Source organism: Leptinotarsa decemlineata, unplaced genomic scaffold (assembly GCF_025532065.1).
Source record: "Leptinotarsa decemlineata unplaced genomic scaffold, Ldec_3_MD MMD2_tig00001019_RagTag_RagTag, whole genome shotgun sequence".
Classification (NCBI taxonomy): domain Eukaryota; kingdom Metazoa; phylum Arthropoda; class Insecta; order Coleoptera; family Chrysomelidae; genus Leptinotarsa; species Leptinotarsa decemlineata.
The window spans coordinates 4,613,384-4,626,816 of NW_027412557.1; the positions used below are offsets into that span (position 1 = coordinate 4,613,384).

The window sequence follows — 13,433 nt, forward strand, 5'->3', positions numbered from 1 at the left end:
TTTTACTAACCGTGATATAACAAAATAAAGAAAAAGCAATATTAGAATATCCATTTTCAAGAATAATTGGAAGATGTTTTTTTAAATTTTGAATTGAACTAGGTAGGTATGATAAATAGGTGAAATTCAATTTGAATTATGATAAACATTGTCATCATTACAACATTTTCACCTGTATTTTCCAAACAAAAATGAATATACTTACTGGAAATATTTTATTTATAATCCTTTCAAATTTTACATCCTTCCACACTCTGATTGACTGACGTTACATTTGTGCTCAAGAAATGTGCTTTTAGGAATGTCTTTTGGCTACTTTTACAAAAAAAACCCATTATTTCATTAATGAATAACCTCAGAGAAACAGTGAAATCACACAATTTGAATTTTATTCAATTTTCATTAACTCGAACGCACTCCATAATAAACAAACATTATAAAAAACTTTCATTATCTCAACACTCAATATGGAATGATAGGAACTGATGCAGCGTTACCCAGCTGATAGCGAAAACAACCCTCAGATTTATAAACCTCTTCTGACGTCATACATGTTTTTTAACTTATGCGACTGACAGTTTAAATTTCTGTCGTCCCTGTTATGTTCTAAAATTGTCATATTTAGAAAATATTTTTCATACGTGAAAATTTAAGGGTTATTTTTCACAAAAAAAATATCTGTATGTGACTTATTATTTCTAAAATATTGCATATATTACCATCATAGTCACTATGCAAAATGATTGATTTGCATCTTGAAATTAAAATGAAATAAAACCTATGTGTATAATAATAGATTTATTTCTGACCGGGATATTATAAGCTTATATCGTCATAGTTACGCTATCAATAAAGAGGGTCATAACTCCCTTGGGACATTATAGATTTTATAATTCCCTCTACCTTTCACAAGTAAAAATAAATAGAAATGAAAACTGAACCATATTTTATTTATTCCGTGTCAGCCAGTCCAGATATATCTTGTATTCTTTTTGGTATACGGCTTCACTTTTCGATGGAATTAATGATTCTCTTGCTTGTTCAGCTTTTTCAAAATATCCTCCATTATATTTGGGGTAGAAAACACGTTTTCACCGCAAACACAGCTTGATAACAAAGTTCTGTTTATAAACAAGTAACATAGCAACAACCTAGCAACAAGAAAACTCTACTATAATCAACGGTACCTGATTCAAATATAGCGGGAAGGTAATGAATTGGTATATTTTTCCGTTTCAAAAATGAACAAAATTTTATTGAAATCGGTCAGAAATAAAATTATCTATGTACCACGGGAATTAATGAGCCTTAATAACCTCAGGCAATTGCTGTCCCTCGGGCCAGAGGCCCTCGGGACGCAAACTTTGCCATCGGTAATTAAGGCCCTCCTAATTCCCTTGATACATAAATAACTATTAGTTCATTTTTCTATTTGGATAAAAAATTGGATTACAGATCTCTTCATGTTAATGTCAATTGACTAGCAGGAATACGACTCGGAATTTTGTGATTTCTGCAAGGGTAAATGCTGCGGAAGAACGGAACACTGTATTCTGATATTTTTCACTGGATAGTTTACAAAACGACAACACGTGTTTCGCTATACAATAGCTGTCTTAAACGTGTTCATACATGAGTAGGGACTTCCAACAGGGACTTCAGAACTTTGACAGTTGATAACGGCCATCTTGTTGAAGCTACATCTGTCAAATTAGTTGTCATTTATTCAGTTTTTTTTATCAAATCACCATGGACGGATATAGCATTCAACAAAACGTGGAAATAATGAAATTGTCTCATCAAAATGAGTATACTTTTCGGGCAACGTATTGTGAGCTTCGCCCATTTTACGGTCGCCATAATCGTCCTATCGGGAGGACTATTCGCAATGTGGTGGATGAATTTGAGTCCACTGATTCAGTGAACGATAGACCAACACCCGTACGTCGACAAAACGCAAGATCTGCCGAAAACATCGCCGCAGTCTGTGCGGCGATGCACAGACTGCGGCGTGTGCAAGAACATCCGAGGCAGTCGATTTCGCGCGCTCACCAGAATTCGGCCTTTCGCAGACCACAACTTGGCAAAATCATATTCAGCGATGAGGCATATTTCTGAATGAATGAGTACGCGAATAAACAAAATTGTCGAATATAGGATGATACCAATCTACATAAGATCCAAAAGCGTCCAATGCATCCCGAAAAAGTCAATGTTTGGTGTGAATTTTGGGCTGGCGGCGTCATCGGACTTTATTTTTTTGAGAAGACGTTGGCCAGGCCATAACTGTCAACGACGAGCACTATAGATCGATGATACCAATTTTTTTGACCTGAAGTCGATGATCTGGACACCAACGACATGTGGCTACGTGCCACACAGCTCATACCACATTGAATATTCTCCACGAGCGATTCGAACATATGGCCATCTCAAGGGAAGGTGATGTGAACTGGCCACCGAAATCGTGCGATTTGACCCTGTTGGACTTTTTCTTGTGTGGTTTTCTCAAGTCGCAGATGTATGCGAATGAGCCACAAACCACAGCGGTCCTCAAAGCCAACATAACCCATGCTATATTCAGCCTAATTTATGCGCCAGAGTCATGGAAAATTGGATGTTTCGAATGCGCTCTATCCAGAGAAGCCATGGCGGACATATATTCCACACAATGGCATCAATAGGTCTTTCAAACGAATACAAAATTTCGATGATATCCCACACACACTTCGTTTTATTTAAATTTAAAGATGTAATGTAATGTAAAGTAATGTAATATTAATGGATTTTCATCAAGTATCGGCCAATTCCATCATACATGTTTCAATTGTATTTAGGATCATTTCAGAAGCTTTCACATTCACAAATTTGACGTATAGTTTTGTAAAAATCACATGTTGAAATTTAAATGTATTCAGCGGACCAATTCCTATTAGTTCGTTGAATGTTGGAACTGGGGATCGATACCATATTCAAAAACTCACTTTAATGTGAAATTTCCTCTCGAAAATTACAAAACCGCGACACGTGTTTCGCTATAGCATAGCATCTTCTGACGTCACAATATACCAGACGCCAGAAAATGCTATCGTATAGCGAAACACGTGTCGCCATTTTGTAAAATTTCAAGTGGAAATCTCATACTGAAGAGTGTTTTTTGAATACGTTATAATGTATTTTCATCAAGTATCGGTCAGTTCTATCATATTTTTGGGATACGATAATAAATATTTTGTATTTAATGTTCTCTCACATTTCGAAGCATGTCCGAAGTGATTCGAAGACACTCGTAATCCAAAAAATCAGGGGGCGACAAATATAGTGACTCTGGGGACCATTCAATGCCATCTCTTCTTCCAATCCACTGCCGTTACAAGTGTTAATCTAAATCAACAATATGATGAATGCAATTCGACAGAAGTGATAGCATAGTATGGTCTCCACGGTAACCAGCATCTTCAGAAAAGTTCAACAATTATTCAACTAAGCACCTTAACAGATTGAAATTCTGAAATGTAATTATTTACAAAGATAGATGGAATTCCAAAACCTGAAGACTACTCAAGATAATTTCAAATTTTTTTAAACAACATTCTACTAGACCCGCAAAGCCATCAAATTATTTTGGGGTGACTCTTACTCTCTTGGAAGTGCAACTATCTGCCTAACTATCTGGAAAAGAGCCATTGTGAAAGTTCTACCTAAAACACAAAATCCAATGGAATTTAAAGATTTGAGGGGTATCAGTATCCTGCCTGTATTGTCAAAAATCCTCTGTTGCCTTCTGTTCAATCGGGATTTCGGAAAGGGCATAGTTTTTCCACCTTCCTTCTACATATTGCGGATGATATAATGAAAGCAATAGATGAAAACAAATGTACGGTGTTAGTCCTACTAGATTTCAGCCGGGCGTTCAATACTATTAATCACAATCTTTTCTTAAGCATTTTGGATTATAATGGTTTTTCTGCCAACGCTTTTGCATAATTGACGGACTATTTGAAAAATAGACAGCAACTGATTAGTATAGAAGAATACAACTCAGATATCTTATATCTCAAATCAAGGGTACCTCAAGTATCCATACTCGGCCCTTTATTGTTCTCTATATATACATTCAACTTACTACAGGCTCTTCACACTCGTCAGGCGTATTTATATGCTGATGATACTCAAGTATAACACAGCTTTCCAGCGAAAATGGCAGACAATGCTTGTGGCATTGACAATGCATATGTAAATAGATTTGTTGAATTGGTAACGGACCACTGTTTATTTATAAACCCTAGGAAATCAAATGTAATGATCTTTGGTCCAAGATTTCACCGTTTCATAGTGAATAACTCTGTGAATACTACATTCGAAATGAGCCACTATATAGATATTGTTAGTGAAGCAAAAAATCTTGGTGTTTTGATGAATGTAGATCTGAGATTTGAAAAATTTCCAAATAAACTCTTACAACGTGCCTAGTCTGCATTGAAAATCATTTATGGTAACCGACATATTCTGCCTTATTATGTGAAAAAGTCCTTATGTGAATCTTTGGTGCTTTCAGTTTTCAATTATGTTCTTTATGGCCCATGTTTAACCAATCAATACAAAAATAAGATTCAAAAAGTTCAAAACTCGTGCTTTAGGTAAATTTTTGGTATTGGTCGTACACAGGATCTCATATAAGCTTCACGCTGTCTGTTTTTTTTCATAAAATAATTGAAACAAAAAAACCTTCATATCTTCATAGGAAAATCACATATCGTACGGACATCCAAAACCTAACTATTCGATATAAAAATATAATTGCAGTGCCAAAATTCAAAACAGAAGTGTTCAGGCGGTCTTTCAGGTACCAAATTTGTCGAAAGTATAATTTTGTCCCCAACCCCCTCAAAAAATCAAATTTCACAAAGTTCAAAACTAAATATAAAGACTATTTGTTAGACTGAAATTAAATCAATTTATTGATATCTTGTAAGGTGTTTATTCGTATTTATATTATAATATCATTAAATATAACAATCACAGTTTTATTTTTGTTTTTCTTTTTATTTATTCCCTTTTCAGGGTTAAGTGGAAGAACATTTTCCGTAATATATTTCATTACGGACGATGAACTTCGCCCTTTATTTCAATTGTGAGTTGAATATATAAGTTATGATGTGTTTTTTGTTTTGGTTATGAAATAATAAAGGCGATATTATTATTAAATACCGGAAAGAAGTGATCTATAAAGGCCCTGTTCCGTTGTTGTTTGTCACCTTGTGTATGTTTGTTCTTGGGCATTTTATTAGGAATTTCAAATTTCATTGAAAAAAATTTTTTCCAAAGTTTGTATATTCGATTCATCGAGTTTCAAATGAATTCACTCAAAAACCATGGTGGAATAAATACCACTGAAGCATGTTTAATGTATGAATTGTAGTGATATACGTCGAATTCAGACATTTGAGAACTTGTTGCCGGATGATGAACGATATAAAAAGAAGAAAAATATCGCATACACTGAAGGTGGCAGGATGGTTGAGCATGTATAACAGTCATAAATTGCACAGCTCCAGTCTCATGAAATGAAAAATTCAAAACAAGAATATCAATATACATTAGTCCTGTACAGAGCACGATACCGATATAGTTAACTTGGAAACTCGAAAAAATTGCGATCAACATTCTTGCACACAACGAAGAATTAATATATGCATTCAAACGTATCAAATACAAGTCGCTTGGTGTTCCAAATTGTATACTGAGGATAGAAATATCAAAAAAGTGAGTGAATTTTTTTTATCTTAAACGGTTTTATTGAAAAAAAGATAATGATGATGTAGATAATTTACTAAAAGCTAAAAAATAGTTCGGAAGGCCCTAGGTAGCAGTCATCACACCACCTTCCTCAGCAATCTATGAACGAAAGTGAGCTGCCTTTTTCCGTTAAGGAAAAAACCATGCAACAAATCGACCTTCAAATAATTATGTATTGTCGGAAAAGTTTCATCATTTGAAAACGATTGTAGATACTGAAACATCATTACATTTGTCATTGTTAGTCTACGTTCTATATTCATGATATTTTGTTGACCGTTATTATCTTTTATTTTTCGATTCACAATTCATTTTCTTTTCACTTTAGAGTAATTTTTATTTCTATTTATTTTTCTGTTTTTCTCGGCTGATAATTGGTTTTCTATACAGAATAACCTTTGAGCCTCTATTTGTGTTCTTTGTCCATTCAGATGCGCTATTGCGATGAAAAATAGACCTTTATAATTCTTGAAAGCACAATGATTTGATAATTTGAGTTTAATTAAATTCAAATTGCAGCGATTATTCAAACTTCTTCCAGGAATTACTTGAGCTAGCCTGTTCAATTTTCCGAAAAACAAGTAAGAGTTACTAACAAGCCATTAATGGACACATTCTATCAGATAAAGAAATCCCAGCAAAGCCTTCGAAAGATAAACGAACACGCGACTAACTTGGTGGTTACCAATAATTAACATAGCCAGAAGGTGGCTACTGGTTTGGTTAATAACCGACAACACCTGCGGTCGTTTTTCAGCATCTCTCAGCTGATCGAACCTGATAATGATAAGAAATAATGCCCTGATTCCATTGAGTTTTTTTAGCGGATGAACAAATGATTAATTTTATAATTTTTCACAAAAAAAGACTTGTTATATCCAAAGAATGATTTATGAAAAATTAAATTGTACTCGGAAACAAAATTATAATCAATTCAATGATAACTTGACAAAACATGATTAGGTTATTTCAAAAATGAAAACTTAACATAAAGAGGATAATTAGCTGTCGTATTATATTTAAAAAATCGCTGCCATCAGTCTGTAGAAGCCCATGCCACTTCTACGTTTTTCCAAGCTTTTTCACCTTGCTTTCTATGTACATATGTAAACTCTATTCATCCAACAAACAAAGTAACCCAAACAAAGATAGATGCGTGATCAACGCATGATCACTACACATCACTATGGGGTAAATTAAACAAGCCTTCTTATGCTGGCCAATTAGATTCAACTGCGATCGGTTGGAGGACTTCGTGGTACAGTTTCGGATTGTTCAGTTACGTTTCAACGCCGGTGGTGTGTACATATACGGTATTTTAAAGCTTAAAATTTTCAAAATGACATTTCCTATACCCAGCCACATATTATTAAAAAAATTCATATTCTATAGTGTGACTCTGTGCAAGCAGCCTTGTCTGGGAGATCACGTGCACCATGCATGATAATGTTTTGGAGCACTCTGTTGCCTAGATGTGCAGAGTATAGTATTTAACAATGTCAGTTCGGGTGAGATCTTGCATCCTCAACCATTGGGGAATGTTCCTCAATTTAGGTTATTACAGCAAATGCAAGTTTGAACAAAATAAAGTTGAGTTTAATTCATGAGTTTTTCAAATTCACTTCGAAAAGTATTCAAATTTATGTTTCATGTTGGGTTTCAATTTTTAAAAGGATTTGTTTCTAATTCACATATTGGCAACAGCGCCTATATCAAGTTGAAATAATTTATACGTACCTAGTATTCTACTTTAAAAAAGGAAAATTAAGGCAAAATATAAATTATAGTTCGATACCACCTCCACAAGCCACATAAACAACAGTTGTTTTGTTATTTATTTACATAGAGGAAGATAGGTTAGGTGCACAAAATGGCATATGTCACAGAATGTCTCGGAACTCGGAACATAAGTAAACAGAACAACACGCCTCTGAAATATGTCATCTTTGTTTGTCTCATACAGGTAACATATTCATTGTCCTTTATTAGCTATAACTGATGTTGCCAAATGGTGAAATAGAAACGAATGCCTTTAAATGTTGAATGCATTATTTCATTCCTCTTTTTTAAGTATTTAAATATTTTTTTAAAGAAAAAGGTTGAAATGATAAGTTTAAAATGCGTTGTTTTAGAGCTGTTTTATGAAAACTACTTGATTTTCGAGTGGAGGAACATTCCCCATTGAATTTAATTTTTGCATACACGTTTAGTGTGGATGACAATGCATAATCAGCCGAGTTTTTCTTACACCATGTGGTATGGTATCAAATGAAAGAGTTTGCTGAAAAGAATACGACATATAAGTCGATGTTATTCCAAATGCAATATGGCAGACTGTCCAAAATGGAGGATTTTCTGAAAAAAAAACAAAAAAAAAATGACGTCATTCTAAAGTCAATATGTCGGACTCCCAAAAATGGTGGACTATGTTCTTTTATGTACCCCCATAATATGCATATCGAATGAAAAGGTTCAAGCGTGAAAAAAATCAAAATGTAAGAAAACAAGATAGGTGTGAAACTAATTTTGAAGAGTTGTTGTGCGGCAAAAATATCCCTAAGTTTAGAGGTGCTCGAACGAATGCTGTAGAGACAGAACATGCAGCATTGATGCATAAAATTTAATGAATAGACTGAGAAATATGTTCAGCGATAACTAAAAAATAAATCATTTTTAAAAATATTCTTGATAAAAAGTTTTTATCAATTCAAACTCATCAATTAATTACACCACACACTTTATATGATTCAAAAGCTTATTTACCATGCAGATAAATGAGAAAAAAATATGTAACTTAAACTTGCATAAGTAATTCTGAGAAAAAAATTATAATGTTTGATGAAATTGCCTGTCATTGTGATGTCAAACAGGTTGCAGGGTTCGATACAGACTTATCTTTTTAAATAAAATCCACCTCACTTTGCCTTTTGATATGATAATTGTTTCATCAATTTTTAAATATATTTTTATTGGTTAAAACATTCACATACAAAAAAAATATTAAATCTAGATTTGATTCCTGCCGGTGTACATTAATTTTTTTTTAGAGAATAATGGAAGAAAAACGTGAAAGCACCGTAAAAGCAACTCGACTCAAAATATTTGAAGATATGATATGAACAAGAATTTATCTAGATTTATTTTATTTCACAGGACTACTTGGTGGATGTGACTTGCAACATGCTTTGAAAGTCCTGGAGAGTGCTGGAAAGCAGATTCTACAGGAATTATAGTAATGATACGTTTCAAAATTCCATTGGAATTACTGACCACCATGCGTGCGCTCCTTTACGAGAAAAAATCTAAATGATGAAGAAGAAAAGCAACTTGTGATTGGAATTAGTCTTGTAAGATTTTGAGGCTTTGAGCTTACAACTTACGATAATGAGGTTATTTTTGAATGCTATTCAAGAATAATACAAAGAAGAGGTGATCAGAAGCTTTTGCGAAAACAAAACATTTCAGTAGAAATATCTGAGGATAATTTTTTCGAACGAACCAAAGTCTCTTGTGGGTATTTTGCCAACTCATGATGAAATTTTCATACAGAAAATGTATTTTTTTCATTTACTGTATTGCAAGATAGTCAAATATGATGCTTTTCGAAAATATTCATGAAATGAAAGATGTTTCATGATAGGCATCTACCATCTGACTTGGAACACTGTATTTTTTTTCCACCATTCTACCAAAAATTGACAAAATAATGCTAAAGAAATACTCCAGTGCCACTGATCATATCCAATTTTTATTTTGAGTTACTTGAAAATTGCGACTTTGAACTGGGAATTTTGTTAAACTTCGACTTCAGACTCGGAATTTTCAATATGTGACCCTTCTACACCTTCTTAGAAAACTGTTACAAGTTGGACGCTTTACGGTAACTGTGCTTGAAGTCATTAACAACGAGTCAATATTATATTACACATATGGGAAGTCCATATACAACTACAAATCAAAAACCAACTTGGCAGACGCTATATGGTCCGCGAAATTACGTTAAAGTATCTAATCGGAACAAATCGTCCAATGGCGCAAAAGCTACGCAACCTTTCTTATTACGGAGGATCATTGCTAGAGAACATGTGCTTTCTCTAACCACAGACTGTCTTACTCCGGGCTGCGCTGAAGACCTGAAAATTGTAAAAGTAAAGAGCCCGTTCATTCTGCCGCGGGCCATCGTCGTTCCCGCTTATACGATTTTTTCTTTGAAAAATGCAGATACGCGCATATTTCCCCCTTCGAAAGTGAAGGGAATTACAGTTTTTTTTGTGATTGTTGTGCAGGAGATCGAAAGTGGTTTTGCTAGTTATCGGAAACGTGAGTGTTTTGAAACTGTCTGGACTTCTTTAAATTTTTTGGTGACTGGGATTTTTGCCAGGGAAGGTAGGTGATAAGATATATGTTTTGTTTGAATTTTTCATCAGTGCTTTGCTTTTCTTTTTGAATTCGATATCATTTTGAATTTGAGAGAAACCAACCATTCGACAAACTTTTAAGACCTTGCAATTACCAAAATTTACAACAAATATTGTTTCACAATTTATCACAAACCTAGACACAACTAGCAACAACCATTTTAATCACCTTCATCAACATGAAGTAGCAGCTTACTATATCATGATTTACAGACTCCTCAGTATCCCGAAGTCCACAGAGAAGTTCAATGAAGAACTTTATTTGATGAAACATATTGCAGTAAATAGCAATTTTAACCCGAGCATGGTTCTTCACAGTCTCAATAAAAATATATTTTACCCGCACATCGAAAATAGTACTTACATCTAGATAAATCATGAGAAAGAATTGAACGACTATTAACTAATCGAAACACTAACATAGCATATAAGACTGGTAACACTTTGGGTAGACAAATGACAAATGACCGTGTCCAAAAGTTTATATAGGAAGAACGTCTAGAAATTTTAAAAGGAGAATTTCAAGGCGCAGAAGAAGTTTTGAACTAAAATACCAATTCCACATATGCGTGTCATCTTCTAGAGAACAACTACGATTTCCATATAAACTACGACATAAAGAAACTTAGGGATAAAAATAGAACCCGCTGGAATCCTTTTATATCAATAAAAGTTCCTCATCAAATGGCCAACAAGAAATTAATCACTCACCACAATTGAACGCATTTTCATGAAATTTCTATCATTAACCACTTACTGTTTGAATTTTACCTGGCTTACCTAGAATTATAATGATATGTTAATTAGGTACTTTTTCTTAAAATCCACCGGTCATCTAGAATGGCCATCATTAACTAATGAAATATAAAATGCATTGGTGATTATTTTAATGTACCAGTTTGACTGAAGATGCTACTGTGTAGCGAAACTTGTCTTCAGAAAAGTTATTAGTGGGAAAATTGTCTTATTATCGTGGATATTGTTTGAATAGACAAATTTTCAACAAGAAACAGGTCACTGTATTTTATATATGTCAACGACCTTTAGAACATTGCAATCCAAAAAGACAGAGAGAGTCGAACTATCGCGCTTGCCATACCAAGCTGCCATTTGAAAATTATATTGAGTTTCAACACCATGTATGATGTCAAATATTTCTTGACTGTACGTAATGCATACAGCAAATGTTCTTCCGTTTGCCTAAAATTCTAGCCCAGAAAGTTTTGGCGATCTCCGGACAATTAGCATGCTTTGTGCGCTCTCAAAAGTTTTTGAAAAGAAATTGAACATGCAGATTCGTGATTATCTGAACGACTCCGATATATTTACTACACGAGTGTCAATCAGGGTTCAGACCTGACCACAGTTGTACTACTGCCCTTCTGAAAGTTGTCGATGATGTGCACAGATCTATTGATGACAACAAACTTTGTCTTTTGATATTATTGGACTATCCTAAGGCGTTGGATCGCATACACCATGAGCTCCTCTTCGCTACCTAGGGTTTTCAATGCATGCTGTAGCACTACTAAAGAGTTAACTTTGCGATCGTTTTCAGAAAGTTGTGTATAATAACGAAAACTCTGATTCAATACAAATTGAAAACGGTGTTCCTCAAGGTTCAATAGGCCCTATATTGATTGTTTTATACACATTGTTACACCGACGATACTCACCTGTACATGGAATTCGACGAGAATTCAATTAACGAGGCCCTATGGCAAATTAATACCGATCCCTATATGTTATTATCCTTGTCAACTACCTATCTAAATAAAAATCTGTTAATGCATCTAAATCTAATGTAATGCTTTCTGGTGGAACAGCTGCGAGAAATTGTTGTTCTGGTCTGATAAATATTGTAATAGATGGAACAGAACTTTCCTTGAAAGAAGTTACAAAAAACTTGGGCCTATATCTTGACAACAGTCTTCGTTTCAAACCACACATTTCGCAAATTCTGAAACGGAGTTATGTAAATTTGAAAATGATATATTCTAACAGAGCATTTCTGAATAAAAAAAGTAAAATTATACTCTGCGATGCTTTAGTTCTTTCACATGCCAACAACGCAGACGTGGTGTATGTTTCAGGAATTTTAAAAAGTGACAGTTTTAAAATCCAAAAGTTTCAGAATGCATTAGGCTCATTAGGGGTACGAGGAAACGAAAACATATTTCACATCTGTTCGGAGATGTGGGTTGGTGGAATATAGAATCCAGACGAACATTTTATTATGCGACATTCTTTCAGAAACTCCTTAAAACAAAAAAATCTCTCATCTTTTCGAAAAAATATCCTTTAGAACTGACGCACACCATCTTAACTTGAGATTCAGGACACATTTAACAATACCACAACATAAAACCTCTATATTTCGCGGATCTTTCACTTACCATATTGCCTTCTCATATATCATCTTTACTGTATATACTGTTTGCATTGTTCTTGATAATATACTGTTTTTTTTCTTTTTGTTTTGTTCTTACGGTTGGATGGAGGAGCAGTCTCTGCGATGATTTATCATACGCAGATATTGAATACTGCCATTTGATTGGTTGTAATTGTATGGAACCATCATTAAAAAACTATTATTATTATCATTACTATCATCTAGCAAAGAGCAAAAATTATGAGTAATTGATAAGTGACTCTGTGCCCTACTTATAAGAACTGAAAACAAGTGCATATAGGTACATCTTTTTTCGAATTGTTCATGGCATTTGAAAAACTATTCTCATCGGTCATGAAGGGATATGAGTAAATGCAAAATGTAAGTCCATAGCTCAAATGTCATCGATTTAATATTATCCTGAAAAAGGAGTTTTTCAAAAAATAATTAAATTTTGATAGGAATGTCTCATGCAAACTTTTTTGAACATCATTAAAAAAGTGTGAAAAATTAGATTTGTCAATGATTTCATCAATCGTACCAGTTTTCAATACTACGTATATGAGTGATTAGAGTTTGTATTATAATTTTCTGAGAATAGCCAAACGATGAATTCTCCCTAACCGTAGAATCTCTCAATGCCAAATATGCACAAAAATTTCGTAACATTAAAATTTTACTTTAGCCATTCCAACATTGTTCAACAGAAGTGAGATTATTCTCGGAAATTCAGTATTTTTATAACAATATTTTGGAAAATCCAATTTTTTACTCATACAAAAGGTATTGTAATTCGAAAAAATAGATTACTTACTGTAAAATAT

At 33.8% G+C, this 13,433-nt stretch overlaps 1 protein-coding gene across 1 annotated transcript in view; it reads left to right on the top strand.

Moving 5' to 3' along the window:
* The first annotated feature begins 9,914 nt into the window (after positions 1–9,914).
* LOC111511867 (uncharacterized) overlaps positions 9,915–13,433 on the top strand; it is an 81,584-nt gene continuing 78,065 nt past the window's right edge. Inside the window, exon 1 of the mRNA XM_074175381.1 lies at positions 9,915–10,185. The gene's annotated coding sequence lies outside the window, so the exon portion shown is untranslated. The remainder of the gene's footprint in view (positions 10,186–13,433) is intronic.